Source organism: Culex quinquefasciatus, chromosome 2 (genome assembly GCF_015732765.1).
Source record: "Culex quinquefasciatus strain JHB chromosome 2, VPISU_Cqui_1.0_pri_paternal, whole genome shotgun sequence".
NCBI classification, from domain to species: Eukaryota; Metazoa; Arthropoda; class Insecta; order Diptera; family Culicidae; genus Culex; species Culex quinquefasciatus.
Genome location: NC_051862.1, coordinates 13,072,248 through 13,099,885, shown reverse-complemented (window position 1 = coordinate 13,099,885; position 27,638 = coordinate 13,072,248). Strand labels below are relative to the sequence as shown.

Sequence of the window (27,638 nt, the reverse complement as noted above, 5' to 3'; positions counted from 1 at the left end):
CTTTTCCGCACACCGGATTTCGTGCCCTTATCAGAACAAACATTTCCGATGCACTGTAAAGCGGGGGAAAATTCCCAAGTGACAGTTCCCAGCACAAGAAAAATTCTCTCGCGCACACGTTCTCACCCCAGCGATACAATGGGATTACATAACTCATCTATCAATATCAGCCACCTCTTACCTGCGCTCTCACTCACACAAGCTCAAACTATTCGCGGGATTCTCGAACGATGTGTTTGAGGAATTTTCCCGCCATCGTCAGCCCTTTTTCCATAAAGCTTACAGCACTTGCTCGAGTTTTTCCACCGCTCTAAAAAGAACCCAACTTCCTCATCCATCATCGTCGTGGTTGTGCTGAGAAAGAAGAGGGAGGGAGGAGGGGGGGGGGGGGGGTTTGTTACCCCCTCCCAGTTTAGTGGAAAATCCTCGATTCAACGACGGAAAGCAGCTTCGTTGGATGGATTGTCGTGCACCACCGCGGTGATAGTGATGGAAAATATCTCATTATACGGTGTATCAACCACGAAACCGTCTTCTTGTGTGAAGAAAGGAGGGGGGGGTCGTCCACCGATAGTTGACAGGTGAAGGTTAACGCTTGAGCTGCAAGAAAATTTGTACGAAAATTTGAAGCGATTTGGAGCAAATCTGATAAAGATACGACGATTTTACGAAGACTGCTGAAAATAGAATAAACCAGTCTATTTTCGTCAATTTTCAAAAAGGCCTCTAAATTTGAGCATATTTCACGTAACTAACAAAAAAGAAATGTTGTCCCACTTCCAAGCCATACCAAGCTTCACAAAAACCGCGAAACGACTTCCCCTGTGTGTGTGTCGCGCTTTCCTTAAGATCCCTTCGGGGCGCCAAATCCAAGGGAATACGTTTATTTTTAACAATTTTCTTGTTAAAACACCTTTACCGTGCGCGGTACGACCGTCGCGTCGAGATAGTTTCGCGATAGTTCGCGTTGAGGAGTCCAGAGGGGTGGAGGTGCTTTCCTTTCAGGTTTTGAAGAAGGAACGTTTGCTGTTTTTAACGAGAAGCTACAGAGCTTCAGCTTCTGGGTTGAGACAGGTGGAACGTGAGATTTTGGCTTTGGTGAAAAGACAGTTTTGTTCATTGGATTTGCCGAGGCGTTTCGAGGTGGTGGTGGTGGTGGCATACACACACAGCGCTGTAAATGAAATTTGTGGAGATTTTGTGACAGATTTGGAAGGGCTTTTTTGGTGAGGGCGGTTCTCTTTTTATGAAAAGATAAGAGATACATTTTTTGTGGCGTTAAGAGTTTTTTTTCTAAATAACACTCTTTGAACAAAACATATTTAAAATTCATTTGAATCCCTCAAATATCCATTGCCATAAATAGGTTTGAGGGCACTAAGGACTATTCATTCAAGGACGTCTAAGGTTTTAAGAGACTCACAGCTTCATGAAAACCAATAAATTCAAGGACACCAAGAACTTTTAGGGCGCTGACAACTCTTGAAGGGCGCTAATAGCTTTAAGAACGTTATTAACATCAAGGTCGTCGATACCTTTAAGGGTGCTGGTGCCTTCAAAGACCCTAATAACTGTAAGGTCACTAATAGATTTAAGGGCGCTAACAACTTCAAAGGCGCTGGTAGATTCAGGGCACGTAAAGCTCCGAGGGCTCTAACATCGTCAAGACGAAAAAAAAAAAGTTTTTAAGGGCGCTGATAGTTTCAAAGAAGCTGGTCGTTCCAAGGGCGCTGGCAGATTCAAGGGCGCTAACAGCGTGAAGGGCGCCTATAGCTTCAAGGGCTCTGATAACTTCAAAGGTGCTAGAAACATCATGGTGATAATAGTTTTGAGGGCGCTGGTAGATTCAGGGACGCTAGAAGCCTTAAGGGCGCTGATAACTTCAAGGGCGCTAGTAGTTTCAAGGGCTCTAACAACTTTAAAGGTGCTAGAAGCTTCAAAGGTGCTAATAGCATTGAGGGCGCTGGTTGATACAAGGGCGCTAATAGCTTCAAAGTCGCTTACAGCTCTTGAAGGGCGCTAATAGCTTCAAGGGCAGTCCGAACATAAGCAGCTTTAGGGTGCTTGAAGTTTTAAGGGCGCTTATAATTTTAAGGGCGCCAAATGCTTAAAGGGCGCTCAAAGGTCCAATAATGCTAACAGCTCTAAATGTGCTTATAGCTGCAAACACGTTCATAACTTCGAGGGTGCCAATAGCTTCTAAGGCGCTAGTAATTTAATTAGAAATATTAAGGGCGCTTTTGGCTTTTTAAGACATTTAACAGTTTGTGTGACGAAATTTTGTGTTTTTTACTTGCATCGCGGTTGGGATTCCATTTGATGATGTTTTTTGTGTTGTTACTCACCTGAAACGAGAAAAAAAGATGTAATTTAGTAAACGAAATGATTAAAAACAAGCTAACTTTTTTCAAATTTAAAGCAGATTTTGAACACCATCTTCTATCACAATTTAAACCTTATCCAGCAGTGAAATCTTATCGCCAAGCTCAGAAAACCATAATTATTCCTGCATATCCAGTACGTAACCCGTAAATGTAGGTCACCCCTAGTCCAAGCAGGGCGGCTTTCGCCGCCGGCTGTCCAACTAATAAACATCAATCACCCTCTCCTCACAGTGTAGTACAATCAGCGCGCATTTCCTGCCTTGATCCGTACGACGCCTCGTATGCAACAATGGCCGAACCATATCAACTTGCATGCATTGTGACGTCCTCCTATTCAGATATACGTCAGGCCAGGAAGGAATTCAACTCCTTGCTCCAGGCATCCAACCAGCTAATTGTGAAGATCTGCGAAGTGAGAATCCCTCCTAATTGTTACAAGAAATAACTCAGAAATCTGCATCACTGTCCACCAGACAAGACTCCTCTCTAGAAATGCCATCATCATTCTCACATCTCCAAGCGCCCTCGCCGAAAGGACGCTTCCTGTACATCCCGTAATGGATGGCGCAAGCCGCGCCGCGCCGACGGTCGCACAAATCGGCCGGAATGTCAACTATGTTACGTCCTCGTCCAGATCATCCCCGAAGGGGTCAAGGAGTCTCAAGTCCCCGTGGAATGCTGATGAGGATGAATTTTAATAGTCTTCCGCGCGGGGGATTTGCGGGGGATGCGGCTGGACATGAATAATACATCAAACATGGGGCGCGCGACGAAACGGTCACGCGAACTGTAACTCCTCCACACTGTGGGAGTCTGGCTCGGAATCTTATCGCGCTGAAGCAGGCTGCAGTTGAAGAGCGGGCGCGGACTAGTGAATACAGACCTCTTCCGGACGGTTGGGACGGTGATTATGAAGTGGGTTTTGGGCAGGGGCGTAACGAGGGTTGTTGCATCTCTATTACGGACTTCAGAGTGAAGGTACCTACGATTGAAACAGTAGCAGCTTTGAAGTGATTTTAAGTTAAGTAAGTGCAAGTGAGTTCAAGTGAGTTTAAGGTAAGTCAGTGCGAAGAGTTGTTATCTCAGGTAAGTACGAACATTCTGTCAATCTGTCAACCTGTCTATTTTTTTTAATTCGAGGTCAACAGTTCAAATGAGTCAAATTTGAACAGTTCACATCGAATTCAGTCATGACACCCTCAACAACGTCCCTGCCCGTCCATTATTAGACGGACGGACCAAGACATGAGCACCCTCAGGAATCCCGCCCTGCAATTCCCGAGGGTGAACTTTTGTGTCCCCGGCAAAAGGACATCCCGGCAGCGCAGCGGAACACCACATTTGCATAATTTACAGTGGAAATCAATTTAGCTGCTGGTGCCGGTTCGTCCGCTTCTGATGGGTCGTCGTCGTCGTACGGCGGACATCCAGATGGTGCACATGGATTTGTCGAAATGGATACGGGATCTCTAATCTTTGCTGGGCCTGCACTGGGAAGTGGTCGGGAACCTCAACCGGAGCACCAGTCGGAAGTAATTGCTCGGGATAAATAGATTTTCTCTTGATGCTGGGCTCTGGGTTTAGCAGGGATGGTGATGGGGTTGTGCGGTGGAGTGACTTCGAGATTGAACTCTTTGAAACACTCATCTCTAAAACGGACTTCAAACTTCAGATTCCAAAAGGATAGAGTTGATGTGTTTTAAAGTGAAGTTAGTCATATTCAATTCTGGTAAGTACAAGCATTGTGTTTATCAGTCAAATTATCTCTTCTCTAAACCGGACTTCAAACTTAAGATTACAAAGGGAGAAAAAAGGTTAAATTGACGTGTTTTAAAGTGAAGTGTGTGATATCCAATTCAGGTAAGTACAAACATTGTCAACCAAAACTAGTGAAGAAAGTGGTTACCAAAGAGTGAAATTAATGACATCTGCATCAGGTAAGTACAAATAACCTGTCAAAATCTTTGTCTCAAAGCCACATTCCGTCACAGTCGCCAATTGACCACGCTCGCAGAGCGCCAGGAACATTAGGCAAATGTTGACCTCCTTTTCACTGCCATTGTCGATTCCGTGCGACGACCACCGGCAAAACCGGATTACCGTGCACCGGATTAAAATTTATAATTTCATCCCAGAGTTGCGAGCGCACTTTTTTCCGTTCTCCGAACGCAAACTTCGTTTGCTTTCAATCCTAAATACATTGTTTCCAATTAAATAACCAACGCGTGAACGCCTTTCGTTATGCAACCCAGGGAGCGAAAAAAACTGCTCGTTTGGCGCGCGCGCGGATTATAAACTTTTTGAACAAACTGTTTGTTGTGTTCATGTTTCACTAGCGATGTGCTAGCGCAAATCCGCCGCGGACGGGTTCATAATCACGTGATTTAACCAGAAAAGGGGAGAGGGGAAAAAAACATGACAAAAAGCATTTCCGGCTGGTTGGGGTTGAGGTTTCGGTTGGAAAAATGGGGGTGTGATTAGTTCGGCGGAAACCAGGTTTTTGCGCAGATTTGACTTTTTGCAGTCGAGTAGACATGACACATTTTGAAAACCTTGTTTTCGAACTCAATGATGCCTATTTCGGAACCAATCAACGAGACTTTGTGGAAAATTTACGCTTGATTAGATTGTTGGAATCGAATACATTGTAGTCGCAATGAAATTGTTCCCAAACTTCTCGCCCCGAGGTCTTTTGTCATAAACTTTCTCCCCATCACAACCACGGCCAAAACTTCAAATCACGTTTCCCCGTGCAGTTCAACAGCATGTTTCCGACAATTAAATTCTTCAATTAGCAAGCAAGCGTCTGCCACCGATCCCCGGCAAGATTCTTGCAAAACTTCACCTGCTGCTGCTCCGCTGGTTGCATACTTTCCACCTGTGTGCGTCGATCTTGCTGTTGTGATGCCCAGGAACCAAGAGATTGCATTACGAAAGTTTTGCTCGCCCTTTTCCCAGAGACCCCCCCCCCCTGGACCATTTTAAGATCCCTCGCAGCAGCAGCCGTTGCTGCTATTAAACAATTTCCGAGCGGAATTTTGCCATGCAAGACTGCCATGTTACAATAGTTTCACCCCAAACTCCCTCACCCTCCTAGAACTTGTTCGCATAACTTGCACCAAGCTGCGCCGAAGAGAAGGGGGGCTGGGGAATTTTCCCCAGGATCACAACCTTTTGCGCCTGGAAGCTGCAACGAGAGAGGGCGCATAACTAGTTCCTAATCGCCAAGATACACATCACTCCTGCTCTACCCTCGGGGGGAAAATGCATTTGGCGCGAGCAAACAGATTGTGCTGCTTTCGAGGAAGGAAAAGTTGCGTTATTTTGAAGGAATTTTCATTTGTTAGCTCGTTTCGAGCGATATTGCGAAACAAGTGATGGGGTTTCCCACGCTGGAGCGAGAGAGAGAGAGAGAGTGAGTATTAGTCGACAAAGTGTTGTGCGATACTTGGGTAATGACCTGGACCGAGCATTTTTGCATTGTCTGCGTCTTAACGGTTCTGCTTTTCAATTACGGACTTCAAGAATGAGGTAGCGAAGACTGGGAAGGCGTTGAGTTGATGTGAAGTGTAGTGAAAGTGTTGTGTGCTGAATCTGTGGTAAGTACTCTGTCAATCTGTCAACCAGTCAAGCTGTCAATTAAGGAACGAACTGAAACTGGAACTGAAACTTAGATAGAAAATGAAACCGAAACTGAAACAGAAACTGAAATTGAAACTGAAACAGAAACTGAAACAGAAACTGAAACAGAAACTGAAACAGAAACTGAAACAGAAACTGAAACAGAAACTGAAACAGAAACTGGAACAGAAACTGAAACAGAAACTGAAACAGAAACTGAAACAGAAACTGAAACAGAAACTGAAACAGAAACTGAAACAGAAACTGAAACAGAAACTGAAACAGAAACTGAAACAGAAACTGAAACAGAAACTGAAACAGAAACTGAAACAGAAACTGAAACAGAAACTGAAACAGAAACTGAAATAGATACTGAAACTGAACAAAACAAAACTGACATAATCCCGAAGCTGTCATTGGCTCCCGAATGACCTTATAAAACCTCAGTTTTATCTCGTTCCTGTTTTTAATATTCCAATATTCCCGCCCACAAAGAACTGGGATCATAACCTCTCCCTGCTGGCAAGGGGAAGGACATGAAGAAGCAGTTTAAATGTCATAAAAGCTTCGCTTGTCGAATATGGTAATTTTAATACAAACACACACACACACAGAGCGTAGCTGAGACGAACAATACTCTGCTGTGACCTCTATCTAGTGAAACACTCTCCCGATAGCGCGTTTCCATTGAAGTCTTCCTTCAAGCAATGTTTTGCCAGCCACACAACGCATTGAGTTTTTCCCCCCAAGTAAGACTCCTCGGAAATCAGCTCCAAAGGGGGAAAAATGTTGCGTCAAGTTTTGAAGCGCTCCCCTTCCCCTTCAACACACCCTACTTTGCATGTATCCATCGTAAAAATTTGGAAACAAAATTTCCCGCTTCTTAAAAGCGAAGCACATGCCAAAAACGACACGTGAGTGTGCGGGTTTGTGTGGCGAAAGGATATATCAGGAGCCCCTCCGAAAAACCCCCGAAAGTGCAGAGAAAAGAAAAAAGCCCTCGGATATCGCCAAGACACTCTCGGAAACGACTCCGTTCGCTCCTCATTTCCCGCCAACCCGGCGGAGCGACTTTTAAAATATACATACAGATGGCTGGCGCTTTTCTTTCCCGTCCCTCCAACGATACACATAATGGCGCACCATTAGGTTCAAATTCGTGTGCCGCCCCGAAAATAGCGAGCAAAAAAAAAAAAAAAAAAAGAAGCTGGAATTTTGAATGAGCAGCCTCCGAAAAAACGGCCTTGCAACCGTCAGAAGCGTCAAAGTGTCTGCCTGGGATGGGCATTTTGGCTGGTGGAATTGGGGAGTTGGTTTTGAAAAGGTCCTAAGGTCCTTTGGTCCTGAAGGACACACTTCTAGCACAAAAAAGCTGAACAGAATTAAAAAGAAAAAAAAAATGATTTCAACTACGGACTTCAATACTGATGATGAATACTGATGCCAACTTCAGAAGAAATTTTTCATTTCTATTACGGACTTCAACATCGAAGCTCCTATAGCCAGTTCGGTGAAATTTTCGAAAGAGACTTGAAGTTAAGTGAAGTTAAGTGAAGTCAAGTGAAGTCAAGTGAAGTCAAGTGAAGTCAAGTGAAGTCAAGTGAAGTCAAGTGAAGTCAAGTGAAGTCAAGTGAAGTCAAGTGAAGTCAAGTGAAGTCAAGTGAAGTCAAGTGAAGTCAAGTGAAGTCAAGTGAAGTCAAGTCAAGTGAAATCAAATTGTTGATTTCAATTACGGACTTCAAATTTAAAGCTACTATTGCTAATTAGTTGAAATTTTCGAAAGTGCTTTGAAGTGAAGTGAAATCAAGTCAAGTGAAATCAAGTACAGTGAAGTCATGTGAAGTCCAGTGAAGTCAAGTGAAGTCAAGTGAAGTCAAGTGAAGTCAAGTGAAGTCAAGTGAAGTCAAGTGAAGTGAAGTCAAGTCAAGTGAAGTCAAGTGAAGTCCAGTGAAGTCAAGTGAAATCAAGTGAAGTCAATTGAAGTGAAGTCATGTGAAGTCAAGTCAAGTGAAATCAAATTGTTGATTTCAATTACGAACGACTTCAACTTTAAAGCTACTATTGCTAATTTGTTGAAATTTTCGAAAGTGCTTTGAAGTGAAGAGAAGTCAAGCCAAGTGAAGTCAAGTGAAATGAAGTGCAGTGAAGTCAAGTCAAGTCAAGTCAAGTGAAGTTCAAGTAAAGTCAAGTCAAGTCAAGTGAAATCAAGTGCAGTGAAGTCATGTGAAGTCAAGTCAAGTCAAGTCAAGTCAAGTGAAGTCAAGTCAAGTCAAAGTCAAGTGAAGTCAAGTCAAGTGAAGTCTGTAGTTTTAGTGGATTTGGGGTGGGGTTTTTTGGTGGGGTATAAGAATTTGGCCAGCTTTTAAAATTTTGAATCTGCAGTACACCCTTTTCAAACCTTCCAACCAGAATCGTTGATTTTACGAGCTTGCAAAAGACGCCACGCCATCGACGCGATGGGGTTGTTTCTGTTTATGTGGTTCAAACCCCCTCCCCCCGTTTTCCCCCAAACTTCTCCAACAAGATTTCAAACTGATTCAATTATTTCCACACTTTTCCTTCGATCATCCTCGAGAGAGCTCGAGAAAATCTTAAACTGCTGCTGCTGCTACCAGGATTATCTCGTTTTTCCTTCGATTTCCAAGGAAAATGATACCGGCAAGACTCTTGGCTTCGCCGGCGAAGCCGGAAATGGAAACAGTTGGTTTGAGAAGTCCTCTCTTTTTTGTCACCGTCACTCTATTTATCTATTTTATTTAGTTGCTTCCGGTGCGGAGTCCGCCGGAGATCGGACGCTCTCGATACTAAAATGCCCTTCGGGCGCAGCGATTGTTTCGACCAGATTGGAAATCAGACCGAAATCAAAAACTTTTGTGCGATTAAATGAAGCGAAACTGAGAGGGGTCACTTTTGGAAGGGAGGGGGGAGGGTGAGGTAAACGAATGGGCTCAATTTCGTTATTGAATGCTTTGAGGTTACGATTTGCCCTTGCTACTAATGGCTACCATCCTGAGGAAACTAGATGTGATTAAAGTTTTTTTTTGAGAGGAATCTTCACCGATTTGGGTGCACTGATTGGATTTGGTTGGGCGACTTTAGTGATTGGTTTTTGTGAGAAGGGTTTTGTTTGAATTTTGCTGTTTAAAAAAAATGTTTGGGTCGTCACTTCTAAAACGGACTTCAAAAGTTAGGGCAGTTCAGCAGAAAACTGATGAAGTGAAGTGAAGTGAAGTAATAAAGTGGATAGTTAAATTTTCAGGTAAGTGTTTAATAGTGGTTTAGGGTTAATCTGTCACCAAGAGGATCTGTCAATCTGTCACTCTTAATTTTAAGTAACCAGAATGAAAACAACTCGAAAACTTTAAATTAGCAACAGTTGCAACTGCACTTTTTCGAGCAACCACATCAATCAGCGGAAAAAGTGCATCAAAAGTCTCCGCACAAAGTTCGTTAATAGCTGGACTCTCTGAACTCCACGCGAGTTCATTCCAGTTATGATGAAAGCACTGCTGCAGAGGCTGAAAAAGGAAGGCAAAATTTTAATTAAAACTGCCCCCCACCCCTCACGCAGAACACGACTGACACCTATCGGTGACCGCAGGAAACGCGTTTTGCGCGCGCAGAAATGCAATAATGATTACCGATTTTGGTTTGAAACTCAAACGCAGTTAGCATAAACGGTGCCAATTAGTGTCTCCGGCGCTGTCAACCCCGGCCCTTCCCCTCAATTTCGGATTAACAACAAACGGTTGGAAATATTAATTCGATTTGAATCATGATTAAATAAACATAAATTGTGCGGAATATAATTCCAGGGTTCCGGCATGCTCTTTTTTTGTTCTTGTTCAAATAGAGGGGGGTGAAGTGCAGTGTATGTTGGTGACAGAAAGCAAAAAATATAAATATTGCACAACAGTGTCTGTGACATAAATCACAGATAAAACAAGGTACCGATCGGGCACAACCAACAACACAAAAAAAACACACGAACAGTTTGTTGTTTATGCCTCGATGAACCGGTCGAATCAGTCCAGAAAAAAAATAACCCTTGTGAACTGTAATTTGAACGGAAATGGAATCAAAGCAAAATAGACTGTTTCGAATTAATTGGTTATTGGAAAATGATATTGATTACCCTGCTGGTCTCCTTTTTTTCTTTTTTTTTTTTTTGTTAAATCGGTTGACCGAACTTTGTGGTGTGGTTTTGAATTTTTGCTGGAAAAAGTTGGCGACAGCCCGCAAAACCATACTTTGACACTTTAAAGTGCGCTCAGTTTTGAGGGATTGTGGAGTGCGTGGTTGAAAGCCTTCATTTGCAGTAAGTGGTCATTTAGGGATCTATTAAAATCAATTTTGTTAAATATTTTCAGTTCAGTTGCGGACTTCAAAAGACATGCATTTCTTTTAGTTTTTCATCTCTAGACAATTTCTTCATAACAGTGTAACTCAGAAGGCACGCTGACGGATATTAACGAAACAAAATTGTTTAAGTCATTTTCCATAACAACGGAACTTGGAAGGCATTGAAACGAGAATTATTTAAACGCAGTTGATTAACTCCAACTCATAGCATTGAAGCTCGGAAGGCACAGCGACGGATTGAAATTAAATTATTTTTTGAGGATAAATATTAATTTATTTATTTTTTTTACTTTGATTTTCAGACCATTCAATAACAGTGCAGCTCAGAAGGCATGGTGACATTCTCATAACAAGGAAGCTTGGAAGGCACGAAGACGAAATTTAGCATCGAGGCTCGGAAGGCACAGCGACGGATATTTATGCGATTGTTTCTATAACATCAATGCTTGGAAGGCATGCGACCGATTTAAATTAAAAACGAGTTTTCAAGGCTCAATCAGGTCAATTTTTCAACCAATCTGACTTTCAACAGCAACGTCTGGCATCAACTGTAAATACAACATTAAAGTGAGCTCGACCATGTTTTACATGACTGCTTTCAGTTCAACCGATTCCTCGACAGGACACCGAGAGATTACACACGATATCTGTCACTGGCCGGCATCAAACTTTCAAACACGACACAAACAAGCCCCAAACAACAATTGGCCAACAACTGTAACCACAGTAAATAAAATCACATGTTGTGACACACAAACACATCTTTTTACCCCTCATTTACGCAATCATCACTCACATTCTGCCGCAGACTTCCGTTCCCCCAAATACCCCCTTTCGCAAAAAAAAGGAAGAAGGCCTCAAAATCGAACTCAAAGTCATATGACTTTTCTTTTCCTCCTTCCCTTCTTTCAGCCCTACATGAAAGCAAACGCAATGCCCTCCTGCAACTGACCGCAACACATTTGGGGAAGGACAGCACTTTGCATGTTGGGTTCGGAAAAGTTGGGCTCCTGGTCGCAAAGGTCCTTGGGCAAGAGTTTGCAGCAGCAGTTTAACGAGGATATAATGGACCAATTTTGGCACGGAAAAAAATTGCGTAACATTGGAGCTTGGAAGGCACGGTGACGGATTTAAATTGAATGCGAAATTTTTTCAACACTTTTCTTAGCAATGAAGATTAAAAGGCACGAAAAAAAAAATAAAATTCATGATTACAAATTCAACGCATCAGCAATCGATTTTTTTTCCGTGTACTCGAACAGAATATGATCTTGTCCCACTCTGGAGGGTATCGGTTTTGCGCCACAGGATGCAGGATTGTTGCCGACTCCCGGAGGGGAAGAAAAACAGGATTTGTCTGCCTTGTGTTGGTCCCGTGTATTCCCCACCAGAAGAAGAAGCAGTGAACATATTTTACATAAGCAGCTGAATTATGCAGTCGATTGTGTTGAGTAACATTCTAAACACAGACTCCGTTGAGGTTTCCGCACGTTGCAAACTACCCGGCAAACGCAAATTTTCCCCCTTTCTCAAAAAATAAACTTCTTAACTAGGGAAAGCTTTCCCGAATTGCGCCCGTGCACTCTCGCTCACTCTTCCCGTATAATATTGCTTTGAATTTAAATGAGTTTTCACCTTCTGAGAAACTTTGCCAAACTTTCGACAAAATTAAAAAAGTCCATCTTCCCACTCGTTATTTTTTGCTGCGAACCTCCTCACCTGAGCATATTTTCATCAGGCCCCGGGCGATGCATTTTGTGTTGACACCCTGGACGTGACAAGAAGTGCATCGGCAGCTTCCGAATGCAAAGTGGCTTTGACCTGCTTAAATATTTATGGAAAGCGTCCTGTCCGGGGTTTTTTTTGTTGAGCTCAAAGAATGACCGACGAAAGGAAAAAATCTGCAATTTTTTTTCTCAATTTGGAAGGCGGAAAAGAGATTTTTCTATCATTTTTTTTTTCTAGTTGGAAGATGCGGTGAGATGCATCGCTCTGGTGAGACAAATCCTGATTTATTATTCAGGAGCTTCATTATGGTTCGTCTTCTTTTTCTATGGTGGTACAGAATTTGAGAGCAGTTTCAATTAAAAGATTTGCGCCAAGCTTTAAAAGTGTATTGAAAAATTTTTGAAACAGAAATTGAAACAGGAACTGAAACAGAAACTGAAACAGAAACTGAAACAGAAACTGAAACAGAAACTGAAACAGAAACTGAAACAGAAACTGAAACAGAAACTGAAACAGAAACTGAAACAGAAACTGAAACAGAAACTGAAACAGAAACTGAAACAGAAACTGAAACAGAAACTAAAACAGAAACTGAAACAGAAACTGAAACAGAAACTGAAACAGAAACTGAAACAGAAACTGAAACAGAAACAGAAACAGAAACTGAAACAGAAACTGAAACAGAAACTGAAACAGAAACAGAAACTGAAACAAAAACTGAAACAAAAACTGAAACAGAAACTGAAACAGAAACTGAAACAAAAACTGAAACAGAAACTGAAACAGAAACTGAAACAGAAACTGAAACAGAAACTGAAACAGAAACTGAAACAGAAACTGAAACAGAAACTGAAACAGAAACTGAAACAGAAACTGAAACAGAAACTGAAACAGAAACTGAAACAGAAACTGAAACAGAAACTGAAACAGAAACTGAAACAGAAACTGAAACTGAAACAGAAACTGAAACAGAAACTGAAACAGAAACTGAAACAGAAACTGAAACAGAAACTGAAACAGAAACTGAAACAGAAACTGAAACAGAAACTGAAACAGAAACTGAAACAGAAACTGAAACAGAAACTGAAACAGAAACTGAAACAGAAACTGAAACAGAAACTGAAACAGAAACTGAAACAGAAACTGAAACAGAAACTGAAACAGAAACTGAAACAGAAACTGAAACAGAAACGGAGACAGAAACTGAAACTTAAAATTATTGACAAATTGACAGATTGACAGAACTTACCTTAATTTCACTAACACTCACTTAACACTTCAACTTTTTCGTCAGTATTGGATTTGGTACCTTTACTTTGACGTCCGTAATAGAAGAGCCGATTTTCAAATTTCACAAATATTTCGATTTTGAAGTCCGTACTAGAAGAGAAATTTTAATAGGCATACACAAACCATGTTGACATCAGATTAATCGAATTTAACCCCCCAAAATCCGGTTAAAACCGGACGGATTAGACACGGCTCACACGGGATGCCAAAGTCAACACGGTTGAGCCAAAATATATCAAGCGAACGTGCCTCCCACATGAATTCCTCACCGCGCGCCGTCCAGAAAACGTGGCAATTTTCACTTTTCCCGAAAGTACGTGATTATGGCCGCGATGAGGCAGAACCAAACCGGAGCAAACAGAACAAAATTTCTTTTCTCCCCAAAAAAAAAGTCTGACGAGAAACGCAAACAGCGTTCAACTCCTGGGTGAAAATTAGCATTTTTATTCGGTAACAAAGTACTCTGTAACAAGACATTAATAGCCTTGTTAAGGTACCCTCTCTCTCGCTGTTTTGGAGGTTGGGAGCCCGTGATCTAGATCGCAATTTTTCTAACCTCACGCGCGCGTACTCCCCGACAACTTCCGGACCTCCACAGCAGTTGAGACCGTAATTTAGAACGAACACACCTATTTCGCTAGACCGGAGTTGGTGCTGGAGCATGTTATCTGATATATTGGAGCGGCTTCCTTTGACGGCGTCGCCGTCGTCCTCTTTTGGAAGAAAATAATTTCCCGGGAAAAATGAGAGCATACACATTCAAATTTGAATATTATGATAATCGCGGGGGCTCCCGGAGAATGTCTTGTCTTGCACGTGGGAGAAGGTGGGCTTAAATATTCAAAGGAATTTGAATTTCCACCAGATATCAAGCCCGGCGGGAGCTTCCCGTTTCATTTGCATCCAAGCTTTTGCTTAAAGAAGCAAGTTTCATTAGATTTCTCCTAATGAAGATGGATTTTTCCAGCGATTTTCTGCCGTGACATTGTAAGATGCACAGAAACCTTGGCAACCTTGACAAAAGGAATCAGGAAACGTTTAGCAAGACCCCCCTAACTTCCTCTCAAACCCATTGTGAAACAAATTGTATTGTGTGAGCGAGCCCAACATGTGCAAAAGTCACACAATTTTCTTCCGCGGTGCTGGAAAATCCCACCTGTATTAATGTGAAATAATGGGGAGCAGCGGCTTTTCTGGGGAAAAGTTCCCGCAAATGACTTTGGCTTTTTTCCGAGGGCAGAAATTTTCCACCACTCGGGCGTTGTTGTTTCGCTTTTCCTGGGGCGTCTGGGGGGTCATTTCCGGTTTCGAGTGAAAAGTGTGTAGAACTTTTTAAAAGTTATAGTTGAAATGCGTTCGGATTATTTTTTTATTCTGAACCAACTCTGTAATACACAATTTTCTTAAATCAAAAATAATATTACTCTAGAGTTTAAAAACCTCAACATTTAACCAGCTGAATATTGTTCCTTGATCTATTTTAGGATTCTGGGCCAAATATGAGCAAAATCGGTCAACATTTACCCATTGATACTCGAAGGTGAAGTTTGTATGGGAAAAATCGAAAAAATGTATGAAATACTTAATTTTCTTACGGTAAGGTCTGCATGGAGCGCTACTTTCATCCGAATATTCCCAAAAGTGAGATTATTATTGCAAATTTAATGCTCTACAACTTTGAAGAACATACTAAAACTGTAAAACTCGATCCTAAAAAGTTATTAGCGATTTAAAAAAGTAATTTTTGTATGAAAAACATTTTTTTTCACCAACTTTAAGCTCGAGTATCAATGGGTTCATCTCAATCAAATTCGCTCAAAATTTACACAGATGCTTAAAATAACCCAAAAACAATTTTCCGCTTGTGGAGCAGGGGGTAATTTTTTTTGGCACCGTAGTCTTCATGCAATTTTGGTAGCTAATCATACAAAATAGGTATGTAAATGTATGAAATTCTGTATCTTGAAAAAAGATTCAATTTTATCGAGTTGGTGTCTTTGTCAAAGTTGCAGGATATTTTCACGACTTTTCAGGGAAAAAAGGTACGCGGGAAAAATCCAAATTAGCTGTTTGTTAATAAAAAAAACTGTTTTTGTTGAATTTCTAAAATTGGTATTTTTGATTTAAAAAAAATAGGGGAGCGGATATGATAATTTGAAAAATGGTGTTTGTTTTTAGGAAAATATCAAAAATCTGAAATATTTAAAATCATACTTTTCATTTTTAATATAAAATTTACCATTTTCGAGTCATAGTATTTTTTAAGGTAAACATTTTCGATTTTTAGGTAATTTGACATTAAAAATTAATTCTTGAAAGAAAAGTACCTTCGAATATAACATGTTTGAAAAGCTGAGACAAATCCTACGATTTTCTTTCTAATGCTTTTCTGAGATAAAGCCTTACGAAAAATTCCAATCGATGGCAATGATTTTCTCTAAAAGTATCCTTATTGGCCTGTATTTTCAACTAACGATATCTCGGAAACTATTGATTCGATTCTCAATGCTTAAAATGTAAACTTTTTCGAAACTTTCTTATATCCAAGAGCATGAAAAGAATTCAAATGGAAAGTTCATATAAAATTAAAAAAATATGAATTCATAGACGATTTGCAGCAATTTTATTTGTGAAAAACTGTTATCAACTGAACTAATATCAACAAAAAATATAACAATTTAATAAAAAAATCCTGATAAATATATTTTGTAGTTTCAGTGAGTTTGTGAAGCAATTTCTTAATTTAGGACTCCACGGCACATTTTTTAATTTTTATTTTTTCTATGTTTTAGTTTCAAGCAGTTTCATTGCATTACCAAGCAACATGTTTAAACCAAATAGCCACCACCTAGTTTTGTTGAGGTTTCATGGTAGCATCTTAATAGCTTAATAGTTTTATTTGGGCATTCACCGCAACCACCAAGCAAGAGCTAGCTAATAGGTTCTAACAAGGTTTTATGCCTCGGACATAAAACCTGGTGAATATAAAAGCCGACTGGCATTCATTAAGGTTTTATGAAAGTTTTAATAGAGGCTTGAAGACCAGATGGCAATACCATGCCAAACGGGTTTCTCGCGTGCATCTTTAAACCCAAGGGGTTTTGTAGCTGTCAAGTGCCATTAGGCATGCAGAAAGCTCACTTAAAACCACAAGCTCCTAAAAGAGCATTTATCGCGGCCAAATAACAGTGCATAAATATGGCGCCAAACGCGTGATCTGATTGAATATGATTTTTTCTTGGCAGAAAAAAAAATTAAAAAAATTTAATGAAAACACACAATTATGATGAATTTCTGACATCGTTAGCACAGCCAGAGAAGTTCAAAACTAATTTAAATATTTTTTGCGAATAAAAAGTGTCATTTAACCCTGTGATTGTACAAAAAAAAAAAACATTTTCTATGAAGTGAGTTGGTTTTTTGGCTCTAATTCCCTCACATTTATCGATAAAATTTCAATTATTTTATTTACCTCCTATATCTATCATATCATCATAGTAATTTTTAACAACCCTCTCCATTATTTCATTTGGCAAGACGAAGACTCATTTTTTGCCAGAATAAAATCTGTTTGTCATAAGACGCATGAAGACGTATGAAATGTCATTTTCTCTAACTCCTAACAAGGTTTTATTATGGTTTTAAGTAGGTTGTTAGGATTCAGTTATAAAGCCTTGAACTCCTATGTGGGTTTTAGGTGGGGTTTATCGAGGTTCTGGAGAGTTTGTTACGACACGACTTAGTGGTTTTAATGTTGGTTTTGGCTGATAGGTGTTATAGCGAGTGTAACAGCTTTGATAAAACCTAAAATGTTACTTGGGTATTTTATTTATTTTTTTGTTTTGATAGGCCAATTGTACAACCTCCAATTTTATCTTTTGGCTATTCCAAAAATTGATTTTAAATTGGTTGAGAACAGATTATTGACATATTTTAAGATCGAAGTCCGTCTAGCTAGATGAGGGGTTGAGTTGTAGAGAGTTTAAATTATAAAAATTAAAAAAAATATTTTTCCGAAAAAAATATTGTTTTTTTTCAAAAGCTTGAGTATTGTCAATGAAAACTTTTATTTTATTTTTTTTACCAAGGCTTTGGAGTCGGAGCCGGTAGTCTTTTTTAATGCACGGAGTCGAAGCCAAAGTCAGAAAATTCTGAGAGCCGTAACCGGAGTAGGCGTCTTCAGAAGCCGAAGTCGGAGTCAGAGATACCCGAATGTCAACAAATTTTTGGGAGTTGTTGATGAAGTCGGAGTCGATAGTGTTGGGTCCCAGGCGGATGCTTGAACATTTGCCGTAAAAACCCGCTTCCATTACCTATTTTCGCTAAGGTCATTGCACCTCACTGTGAGTCCTCAAACAACAACAAAAAACACATAAACCATATTTGCTCAAGCTCCCCATCTCCCATATCTCGACACTTTCAGCCCTCAACTCACAGCGTTACGGGCTTGCACCACACACTCCGAACACTCTGTTACGCGTGTATGGGTGCTCTGGGGCATAAATAATACCAACACAAAAGTGTGTGTCTGCCTCCGTGTGTGTTTTCATGTTTCTTCAAAAAGCAGTGCACTTTTCCTCCTACCACCTTCAGCCGAGCCCCAAAGCCAGTGCTGCTAGTGTATCCTTTTTGTCGGTAATTTTCCCTCCAGCAGCCGCACTTCAACTTTCGACTAACCAACACCCCAAGTTCGCTCCAAAGTTCTGGATGCTTTTCTAGTTCGTCCCAGACATGGCAGACTTGCACCAAAGAATTTCGCTGCCAAGTTTCTTTTGAAATTGTTTTACAGAAACGGCGATGGCAGTGCTGTCGGATTTTGGCTCGCTCAAACATTTGCCAGCACTGCACAACCAAAATGAACTCGTTTCACGGGTGTGCTCTTTGGTAGTCATTAGCCAACCCGTACGACCGACGACGTCGTCTAGTCCTCACAGTACTTACTGCAGAGCAGCTTCACATTTCTGAACACAGGCAGCTTCTTTCAAAAGATGTCGGTGGAAAATGAAAAACGAGTTTCCCTCTGAAAAGAAATTAACATTCTTCACCCCCAAACCGCTCCCCTCGAATACCTCAGGAAAATTTTCCACCCGCAACGTGCCGGCGCGCTTGCAACGGCGGGAATGTTTGTAGCAAATCTGGAGCTTTGCTCGACGGTGTTACACAGCCCATCTGCGCCACCACCCACGACGAGACATCTCTCTCCCAGAACACAGGAGGACGACTCTCGCCGTGAAGGACTCATTAAAGAGTGTGGTGTGTGGCGAGAAAAATGGCCAAGTACACCTCCCCCGTACTTGAAGGTATGTCCTGAGGTGATGGCGTCGGGGAGGGTGAGATTTTTCCTTTTCATTGAAGAAATGAGGAAAAACCCCGGGAACAATGATAAGAGACATAACTGGTCCCCCGGGAGTGTGTGTGTGGGTGGGAAGCAACGTCAAGTGCAATGACTTTGTGATGACGGATCCGTGCGGAACGTGATGATGGATTCTTTTCAATGGGCTCTGCGGAGAGTGCAGCAGCCTTAATGAAAGGAGCACTGAGATATTGAATGGACGCGCCTGAATGCACGCTGCTACATGAGGTACATGCGAGCAAATATTGAAACTTGATCCCATTGTGTGAAGTTTTGTGCTGGAAAAAGTTCAAGAACCACTTCGTGGGACGGGTAATGGCGAAAAAAGGGTTTTGAAACTTGCAGCTCGAATTGGGGACGTCCAGGACGGCTTCGCTGGTAATATCCACTCAAGTGTTGGAAGCGAAGATAAGTGAGGCTTGAAGATCTCCTTAAGTTTTATTTTTACAGTTGGCTACTAAATGTAATCATAAATTGTAAGCTGAGGGAAGTATAGATTTTAATAAAACTACAAACCATTTCTGGTTCTGTCCAAAGTGGTCATGGGATGTGCAGACTACAGAGAAAACGCTTAGTCGAAAATTTCGCCTGAATGTATGCTTTTCGTTCGGTTACAGGTCTAAAGTACTACCTACTAACAATGTATTTAAGGTGAAGCCGTAACAAGAGTATTGAACTATTGAAAACAACTTGTAGAAGGAATTTTACGAATACAATATTTTATATTGTCAGACAAAAAATCATTGCAAAGATTGAAATCGTCGTCTTAAATGTGATGAATTTTATGTATGATGTTTGATTGCATTAAATATTTATGATTCCAGATAAAACTGTTGAACAATTCGTTGCATACTTTTAGGAGATTTTTTAAAAGTTGAACATGTTTTTATTTTATTTCTGAACAATTTGTTCATGTTCCTGTATTTATCTTTTTTGACAATTTCCCAATCTTTCAAAAATGTGCAAAAATGATTTAAAATTAAAATCGAAAATTTTCCAACGGACTTCATATTTTTTTCAAAATAATGTTTTCTTATCTATCTAATACTCTAAAGAATTCTTTTATTCATGCAAAATCATTTGCTGTTTTTTTATAGTTGTTTTACATTTTTTTCGAAATAACTTACGTTTGTTTCTGTAAATTTTTTGTTAGTTGTCTTGTTAGTTATCTTTTTAAAAGTTTTTTTTTTGTGAAATCAAACTTTATTTTGTAATTTACATTCTTTCAGAATCATTAATTGCTGTTTCTTTTATTTTTCTGTGAGTTTTTACATTCTTTATTGCGTATTAGTATTATTTTTGTATTTTTTCTATTATTTAAGCTTAAAAAACAAACTTATTTTCAAGTTTATTTCATATTTTTTTCTATACATCATGTTTTTTTTATTAATTTAAAAACATATTCTTTTTTCAGTACTAATCTTGTGAGTTAAAAAAAAGATTTCAAAGGTTTTTATATCGTATCAAAATAACAACATCTCTTTGCATGATTCTGTAATTTTTCTGTTTTTTTTAATATTCTTTCAAAATACCTTTTGTGTTAATTTTTCTCCATTTCTCCAAGAATTAAATAAATATTGTATCAGTATCATTTATTACTGTTCCTGTAATATTTTTGAGAGTTTTTACGTGAAAATAACTTATTCTTTTTTTAGTTATATTTTTCAAAAAAATAAAAAAATTATAATACCGGGGGAAAACAATAAAATTATGTCAATACATGTTTATTCTTTGAAAAACATAAAAAATTCATGAAAATGAATATTGAAAATGTTTTTTTTTTTATTTATTCCATTTAAAAAAAAAATCTTTTCAGTAATATTTTTTCTGTTTTAAAAAAGAGAAACTTACGAGGACTTTTTTTTATTGAAATAAAATAAAACAGCTTTTATCTATACTAGTTTCATAAGTCTTCCATTCCAGTAATAAGGGAGCGTTGTTATATAACGTAACGCAAAATTTGGAATTCCCCCTCTTAACGACACGCGTAACGCAAGTTTTTTTTTGTTAACATGTTAACGTGTTACGCTCCATAATTGTTTTTTTAATTTGTATGGAAATTTTGTCACGATAGGGGAGGGGGGGGGGGGGGAGTTGTCAAAAAATCATTTTTTCCGTTACGTAATAAAAGAACGCTCCCAGTTTTTGTTTATGTCCACTTCAATTGTACTACCTGATTAACATGAAAGCAAAAATTAACCAATGAAAAAGCAGTTGGTTGTTCAAGAATAAAACAGAGAAAAGGTAATTTGGTAACGATTTGTTTCACATTTCTGATTTTTGCCTGAACTTGCTTTTAAAACGAACTCCATTATCTAGCTATCATACGAAAAAGTTAAAAATGATCTGTGAAATCAAGAAAGTTCAACAAATATTAAAATTGCTGTAGTTAAAGCCTCAAATACGGACTTCAAAATCGTGGTATGGATTGAGGAGGTAAAGCAACTTTTATTTTTTTTGAGTTGTTCGGAGTAAAGGAGGGGTAAAATAAGGTTAGTGAAATCTATATAATCTGTCACTCAGTAAATATAAAATAAAACATAAAAAAAATCTAGATGATTTTTCCGAATTGTTTGGCTGATGTTATTTAATTGTTCTTATCTATGAGGTTTGATGACCAATTTGTTGATTTCACTGAGATTTTGTTTCAAGCTGATTCATTCTATTCAATTGACAAAGTTTTTGAGCATTACGTATTTTGAATTTCCCTTTTAGATGCTCTAATTAGTGTTGCTGAAAACACCACCGCTTTTCAAAATCCTCTCTCAAACAACTTTTACAGTCATTTATACAACCCATTTCCCGATTCATGTACGCAAATCCCCTTGTGACATTCGTGTGCTCGCACGCAAATCTCACCCAGCTTGCCCAACATCCGTGCAGCATTACTTTTTATGTAACGATGCAGTAACCCGGAAGCCAGCCAGCTTTCCCGGTGGAAAGCGCAAACGCCAGCTTCCCCGAGCGCAGAATGTATGGCATACTTCAAAAAATGCCATAATCAAAGTACATCATTTGAAAAGCTGGTGCTGCAGCCGACGGGTGACGTCAAACGTGCGTTGTCCGGACTGGGCCACTTGACCAGATGGACCTTCCGGAATGGGCGTGTGCTCACATTCCGGTCGGTTTTGCTCGCAAAAGCAGGCCTGGAATTGCCCAAATTTTCCTGCTAATAACTCGAGTTGAGATGGTGAAGCCATCTGCCTAAAACTTTGGAGAGATCGGTTACGCCCTCAACCGAGGACGCCGGTCCGGCTCCATGAAATATTCATGAATGAAATTTTCCCAATTTGATTTGCGAACAAAATGCGGATTTAGAGTGATACTGGGTGGAGGCCAGTAGCAGCAGCAGCTGGTTCTCGCTGTATCAGCACTCGTCCGGATTGCCGACCGTTCAGGATGATGAAAGCAGCTTACACAGAAAATTAGTGCGACCTCCGTTTCACCGAAACGGGTTGAACCCGGCTGAACCCGGTGGTCAAGTTTGTGCTTGATCGGAAGATTGATGGATTACACCAGATGGAGATAAATGGGCGGGTTGATTCGAACTGGTTGGTAGCGGTTTGCGCTTCGCTTTGTAGAGTTTGATTTCAAGTACGGACTTCAAAATAGAACAGTTACAATTTAAGGAAATAATGATTTCAATTACGGACTTCAAAAACAAAGAGTAGATTGAATTGACGGAATTCAATTGCAGAAAGGTAAGTAGTATAATTTGCTTCTCAATTACGGATTTCACATTTGAAGTCCAAAGTGCATAGGACTGGAATTTTCGAAGTGTAGTGAAGTGAATATAAGGTGGGTGCAAAACTCTGGTAAGTACAAAAATCTGTCAACTGTCAATCAGTCAATCGAAACGCTCAGACGTTTCTTAGGTCACTTCTAAGAAACGTCTAGCAAATAGACTATCAATATCCCAATTGATCCTCTATCTGTTCATCAACCCACTAAACTCCGGAAGCAACCCTTTCCTGACCTCAACCCCAATTTCTCCCCTCGCTACCGTTCGAAAATCGTTTCGAATTATCCGTCCCACATGTTTCGAATATTGCCCCCGCCAGACTCTGCAAATTTTGCCGCCCCGGGTGCAGCATCCTTGCCCCACTTCCGGACGTCTTTTGCCAGAACTTTTGGCTCGTATGTGTCTGCTCCAAAAAACCCTACAACGTCAACGTCGTCGTCGACGACGCCGACGCCTTCTTCCTCCCACTTCTTTGATGATGATGAAAATATGCATAATTTATGAGCGTTTTGATTGATCTTATTTTCCTTCGAAACTTGCTCTTCGCGGCACTGCTGCAATAGCTCCTGGTAAAACTTTGGAGCAACAGCAAAAAAAAATCGCTTACACCAGCTTGGTGCGTTTTTGCGCCCCCACTACCACTCTTCACACCATGTGAGGGGAAGAAAAAAAAATCCTTGCTTCATGACTGCTGCAGCGTGCGAGCCGAGAATGAAGATGGAAGAGTAAAATCCAATTTTGTGAATAAATCACGGGCTCCTAACGGTTGCGTTTATTGTGTGAAAATGAATATTACATCGCCAGCTGATGGTCCGTTGTTACAGCTGAAAGTTGGTGTTAGCTTTTCGAAAGAATCTCAGAAACCGGAAAGCTTCTTGATTACGGAAAACTACGTTTCATGTATAAACGACGGCTGGTTCGATTCATTGCTGAGTGTCTTGGCTTATATAACACAATTTGCATAACTTCAGGCTTCTCTAATTTCTGAAAGGGTGGCTGAGGTTTGTGTCTTAACTATCATTGAGGTGCCTCGGCTTAAAAATTCAATTTTGAATACGCCTGAATTTATGCAACGCATGTCAACAAAATTATCAGATCATAGTTACTTCTGAAAGTATACAAAAATAGAATAGTTCGTAATTCAGGCCGTGTGGATTCGAAATTGAAATTGTGGTTTAGAAATGATCTTCTGGATCACTTCTCAAAAACGGACATCAATGCTGCAAACATGCAATTATAGCTGATTATATCGGGGGAATATAAACTCTTCTATTACGGACTTCAAAACGTTGATTCAACAACGTTTCAATGTGATTTTTGCTTGAGGTAAGTACTCAAATTCTAAGAAGTTGAGTTTTGTTTTTTAAGTTCATCTCTATTACGGACTTCAAAGTTTAAGACCCCTAGTAGATTCTTAGATTTGCCAATGTGATTATGTGTGTTGCTGTGATAAATTCAGGTAAGTACAACAAATTAGCTATAAGTCTGTCATTCTGTCAAAATGTCAACCAGTCAATACCAGGTATTGTGAATATTTGAAAAATGTGCTTGTTCAATTTCATTCCAACCAACGCAAGTTTCAAACAGCAGACAAAATAACATTCTCATGTAATCCTTTCCCGACAAAAATCCTTTCAAAATTTATCTCGTTCACTTGTTACAGAAAATACCTTCCCTTTCCCAACACTCAAACTCAAATGACTCTTTTCAACACACACACTGAGAGAAAAATCCTCTTTCAGCCAGCGCTCCGACTCCTTTCAAGAGTGACACCCCCACATTACACTTCAACGTGACTTCTTTCACAGGTATTTTTTGCGTTTTTGTAAATATTCAAATTCAAAAGCATCTCACACAAATAGGGGGTCCTTTTGTCTGGTGGCCAAGGAGTGTGCGGGGATCGTGTCTGCTGGTCTTGATGCTTTTGTAAATGCTTACGCGCCCGGACGAGTCACGCTACACCCCCCCCCCCCCTCCTGTCACATACTTTGGCGAAATGAGTTGCACCACACTTTCATTACCATCAGCCGACCAAAGAGCTCCAGCTCACACGCCGCTGTAGTAACTTCCCCTTGGGGCGCTTAATTTTACAGTACAGTAAATATAAAAAGAAGGGATACTTGAGACGTACTGTAAACACTTCAGTAAATCATAAAAATGTATGCTGGGCGTCCTCTGGCGCACAAATTGCCACCCAAAGCACGGTGTCGTCGTCGTCTGTTGGAAATCGTGTCCTGTTTCCACCCCTCCCAACCCAACCGACGCGGGCGAAATCACTTTAAAGTAGTGATTGTTATGGAGCTTTGTCCTCCGCTGGTGCTAGGTGTGGGCTGCGTCAGGTAATAAACTTCACGTAAAAGGATAATATCGGCTTTCCGGACAAAGGCCTCCAAGAACCTCCGGGAGTGATTCTTTGAACTCGTTAGAGAAAGGGTGTAAGATGTTCAACTTGTTTGCCTGTACTAGGCTTGTTGGCACAGAAGGAATTGAAGGTGTAAAAATCTCCAACAATTGAGACAAAGTTTGTGATCAAATGCATTTTTTTTAACTTGATACAGACATTTTAGTATCTGATACAGACATTTTAGTATCTTCAATACTATGGGAACTATCGATATAATTTTGTATTCATCCTCTAAATTACCGTTTTCGTAGTTATTTATAACAAAGTTTGACTATTTTTACAATCAGATTCTCGTAGGATTGGGTCCGTAAGTTTGACAATTTTGGAATAAGAAGACAACAACTTCTTTGGTTGCTGGCGTTCAGAATAGTGGTAATATTGAGAAAACTCAAATTTGATGTTAAAATTGTTCATGATCGATGAACCAAAGTTACTAAGAAATCTTGGGATAATTATCCATATAATCTAGTTTGAACTGAAATTTAAAAGTAACTTCAATTATACATTTTAATATTTATAAGTTTTAGATATTCTTAAATTTTCATCTTTTTGTATTTTTTTTTCAACGAGCCTGAACCAAAAATAAGCATTTTTTTTTATTTTTCAGACTTCAAATTCAAGATTTTTAATGAAATTATTTGAAAAAATTACAGAATTCAATATGCAGAACTGATATTTTTTATGATTTTTATTGATTAAACCATCATGTGAAATAAATAAGCATATAATGAAAATGTTGTTTAATTACTGATTAGAACAATATCTCCACTTAATCGCACACAGGTACAATAGTAGTTTATGCAACAAGTTGCAAAAAGAGGATTTTTTCAGCACGAGTCGTACATTTATCCAACGAGGTTCACCCATTTGAGTGCTGAAATGTAGAACTTTTCAGCATTTATTTTGAAAATTGTTGCTATTCGATTCTGTTATTTTTGGTACAGAAAAGTAGGCTATTTCATCGTTCAAGAATGACAGGAAAAGTAAGTAGTTTCACGACGGAATTGCAAAAATACATTTATATTATAAATTTCAAAATCATTCTATCGTTATAATGAAATGACATGATTTTCGAAAAAATATTGAGATGCAAGTACTGCTCTTTTCCAAATGGTACCTTAATCAAGGATATATCATACAAAAATGCAGAAATTTGTTGGACAAAATTTTGCCCTCCAGACCCAATGACACCCCTGATGACGGTAAATTTTAATTTTGAAAAGAAAATCCGAAAGCGTTTTTAATTCAGTCAAAAAATTTAAACAATAATATTTAGACTAAGTTATTTAACTTAATTCATTTAACTTAATCAAAAGAAAAACTGCAGCGAATTTTGAATATTTTCCATCATAAGCTGATTTAAAAAATAACAAACAACGAAATACAGAAATAGGCAATAGTTTGTTGCTAATGAAATTAAATATCATTGTTAGTGCAATACACTTTGAAAAGTAATGTTATTTGATTAGAGTTTTTATGTCACACTCATTAATTTCAATATAAACTGTTTTTAAAATTGATTTTTTATCATTGTTCCTGTTTCTGTTTATTCATTATTTTAAACACCAGCACTTCATGAAAAAGATGTACGAAAAAATGTCTGAACTTAAAAATAATTTTCAGGATTTTATTCAAAAATTTAAAAAAAATCTTAATTTATTATTCTGGACTCTAAACATTTTTTGAGAATATTTTATTCCTTAAAAATTAACAGTTCATTAAAAGTAGTTTTTGCAATTCCGTCGTGAAACTACTTACTTTTCCTGTCAATCTTGAACGACGAAAAAGCCTACTTTTCTGTACCAAAAATAACAGAATCGAATAGCAACAATTTTCAAAATAAATGCTGAAAAGTTCTACTTTTCAGCACTGAAATGGGTGCTGAAAAATTGAACTTTTCAGCACTTGTTTCGAAAAGCAACGCTTTAAAAAAAAATTTAGATTTAAACGATTTATTGACAAAATACATGAAAATTTTACTTAAACTTTCACTCAATGGGTGATTTTCGGAATTGCAAAAAATGTTGTATGGAACTCGTTGCAAAACTTGATTTTTTCAGCACTCTTCGTATTTATCCAACTCGGTGAACCTCGTTGGATAAATAATGTACGACTAGTGCTGAAAAAATTCTATTTTTGCAACTTGTTGCATAAACTACTATTATGCAACAAGTTGCAAAAAGAAGATTTTTTCACCTCGAGTCGTACATTTATCGAACGAGGTTTACCGAGTTGGTTAAATACGATGAGTGCTGAAAAAACCAGTTTTTGCAACGAGTTGCTTGCAACATTTTTTTGCAATTCCGAAAAACGCTTCTAGAATGGAATTTTATGTCAAACATTCAGGTGTTTAGTAAATTCACCCTCCAAAACAAAAAAAAAATGAAGAATGTTACTTTTCGATATCAGAGTTGAAAAGCTCAACTTTTCAGCACGCATTACAGTGCTGAAAAGTAAAACTGGTATCGAAAGGTATTGATTTTTCATTCTGTTATTTTTGGAAGGGAAAAGTAGGCTGTTTCGTTTCTCCAGAAGGACAGGAAAAATTGATAGTTTCACAGCGGAGTTATTTTTTTTATTCAACCATAGTTTAAATCCTTTTTTGTGAGTTTTTTTCCATTCATTCAAATTTAGTACATTAAAAAGATTTAAAAAAAAGCAAAAAAGATTTTTTCACCTCGAGTCGTACATTTATCGAACGAGGTTTACCGAGTTGGTTAAATACGATGAGTGCTGAAAAAACCAGTTTTTGCA

General features: G+C 39.1%; 1 protein-coding gene across 4 annotated transcripts in view; it reads right to left on the bottom strand.

Annotated features, from left to right (window-relative positions):
• Positions 1-27,638, bottom strand: part of LOC6032348 (nephrin) — a 392,449-nt gene that overhangs the window by 135,328 nt on the left and 229,483 nt on the right. The gene's annotated exons all lie outside the window — the stretch shown is intronic.